This window comes from Psittacula echo, assembly GCF_963264785.1.
Source record: "Psittacula echo genome assembly, chromosome: Z".
In the NCBI taxonomy this organism is placed as follows: Eukaryota; Metazoa; Chordata; class Aves; order Psittaciformes; family Psittacidae; genus Psittacula; species Psittacula echo.
This window is the reverse complement of record NC_137742.1, coordinates 41,103,081-41,106,061: the sequence shown is the minus strand read 5'-3', so window position 1 is coordinate 41,106,061 and position 2,981 is coordinate 41,103,081.

Genomic DNA, 2,981 nt, shown 5'->3' with positions numbered 1-2,981 from the left:
TCTCTAATTCCTGTTGTTTGTTTCCCATGCTATGTGCATTTGTATAGAGGCATCTAAGCCGAGCTCCAAATGAAGCCGGCTCATTGGCTGGAGCGGCTGGAATATCCCTGCATCGCTCCGAGCATTTATTGTAGGTGCTGGCACCTGACTGGGTGTGTTGGGATGGAACGATGCCCCCCTCCCCCAACACATCTAGTTTAAAGAAACCTTGACCAGCCTGGCAAGCCTCCTACCAAAACCACTCTTCCTCTTCTTTGTCAGATCAGCTCTACCAGCCCCCAGTAGACCTGGCCTACTAACTTGGGTCCTGTATTCAAAACACTCAAACCCCTGACTATGGCACCATCCTTTTAACCATTCATTAACTTGGCCAATCCTCCTAGCTTTTTGAAGGTCTCCCCCTGTATCCTGGAGAATTGATGAAAAGACAATCTGAGCTCCAGAGCCCCTAACCACCTCTCCCAGGGCTCTGTAGTCCTTCCTTATGTTCTCCAGCCTACTGCTATCAACATCACTAGCACCCACATGGATCACCAGAAGCAGGTAATAGTCCGTAGGTCTCACTAAAGCAGGCAGCCTCTCTGCAACATCCCTGATCCGTGCCCCAGGTAGGCAACACACCTCCCTCGAGACTGGGTTAGATCGACAGATGAGTGCCTCTGTCCCTTTCAAACTAGAGTCCCCTACCACTATGAGCCATCTCTTTTTCCTGGCAGCACCAGTAGAGATCTTCTTTACCGGCGCACTAGCCGGTTGTTTCTGGTGCAAGTGCCCTTCCTTCTTAGCACCCTGCAGGACAGCAAAGCGGTTCTGGGTGGGGACAGCAGCTTTAGGAGGAAGCCCCTTGTTTTTAATTGTCCTCTTCCTCTTTTTTTTTTTTGTTGTTTTTTGTTGTTACTATTTCCCAGCTTCCTGGGTTGACAGCCTCCTCCACTCCTCCATGAGCTTCAGGGGACGCTTGAGGCCCCTGCACAGTTTGGGCCTGGAGGAGACAGCCCTGTTTCCTCTCAGCTTCCCTGACATCTTGCAGCCTATTGACAGCGTCCCTCAGCTCACCCCTGCTGCAGGAGGACCTCCACCAGGGAGCACCGAGTGCAGCCCTGCCCATTGGGCACCGTTCCCTCACGAGACCAGTGCAGGCACTCTCTACACTCCGAGCTCTGCACTGCAGCCTCCCCTCTCATCGGCTCTGTCTGGGTGCCTACGCTGGCTACTGCCGGGGCAGCCAGAGCAGAGCTCCAAGACCGGGCCCTGGTCATACGGCGAGTACTCACCATCCTGCTCACCTGCCCGCGTGAACTGCCACGCAAACTGCCTCGACCTGTCCTGTTCGCCGCGCTCCATTTATGATAGTCACTGCCACTTTCTAAATTGCATTGTAAACTCACTGGGACAGAATCCTATCTTTGCACTCCTGAAGGGCAAGATGAATTTAGGATGCTGACTAGTTATACCTGACTAGGTATTAACTATACAGTTAATTCCATCCATCAAGTTTGACACTCAGTCAACCTCCTCCCAGCAGGACATCTCAAATTTACTCCAGGGGAAAAATTACTCTGATGCCAGGAAGCAAACTGGTTCCCTCTCTGTCTGAGCATTAATAAAGAAAGTCCTGTAATTATTCTCATCAATGTCAACAGTTGTCCTCAAATCCTCCATGGCTGCAAAAGAGTTTCAAGTCTTACTCTCAGAGTCCATAAAGTAAACATGTTTGGTTTGCTTCCTTGGTGACAGGGACTTTGCCAAGTTTTTCATAGATTATGCTGATTTGAAAGTGTCTAGTCTGAGTGGCTAACAACTAAGGTTTTATTTTGAAAGCATTACATTGCTTAGCTGTAACCAGCTGCTGAGCTGCTTTGCTTCCTTTCCTACCCTCTCTCAGAAAGAGGGGTGGGAAGAGAGAGAGAGTGCTAATGTAGGGTTTCAAGGGTTGGGCTTTTCTGTACAGGCATGAATTCAAGAAGAGTTTTCTGTGTCAAAAGATCAAAAAAGTAACACGTACAAGGTGTTTTTTGCTGATGGCTTCGAAGGATGCTCAAGGCAGGCAGCAAAGGTCAAAGTCCTCACAGAATCTTCTGCAGAAAACTCTCAGAAACTAGAATCCTGTATTGCCACTACACAATGGTTGCAGTTAAATGTGGCTGATACAGCATGAAAAACAACTGCTAAGGTATTCAAAAGGGTGTTTTAGTGTTTAAAGACAAAGTCATACTCCTGATTTTGAAGCTTGCTGGATTTGAGTTTCCACAGTTCAGAAACTCTGGGTCTCTTGTCCTGAATGTGTTACTGCAAAATTCGTAGCGCTCTATCTTCATGTTTTGTCTTGTCTTGTTTTGTTTTGTTTCTGAAGCAGGATTCATCTTTCCTGGTCTAATAATGTAATACCTTTATGTTTATTGTCACTACCTTGCAAATGTAATCCTCAGCAGAGACCCAGCAAAGCCACAGTTCTGAAAAGAGGAAATAACAGTAATAATTTGAAAAGTTGTTAATATATTCTCCCTAATGAAGTTTGTATAAAATATTTAAGTATGTCAAACAGATTTGGATACCCTCAGAGCAGATTCTTGAAGGTTAGGCATGCAGAACTTTTAAAATCTAACATAAGACCTTTACATGTGGCTATTAACTTTCTTTTTGATACTACAGTATGTCTATACGGAATAGCATCTCCTCTTTTGGTAACTATTACAGGGACTGCTTTTTAAGGCTACCAGTCATTCAGACACTTAAAAATATAAAATTGCAATAATTAAAAAGTATTTTGTAACATTATTTGGCTGTGGTTATTTTTGGAAAATAAATGGGATCATCAAATTGGATACATTATGATTTTGTAAAGGTCGATATTATCTGCATTTGAATAAAGTGGACAAAATCCTGCTCAGATGGAGTGTTTAGAGGAAAAGAAAAAACCTCAAAACATTGAAGTGTCTTACAGTTCTAAGATTTCTTTCCATAATAGCTTTTTTTATTTA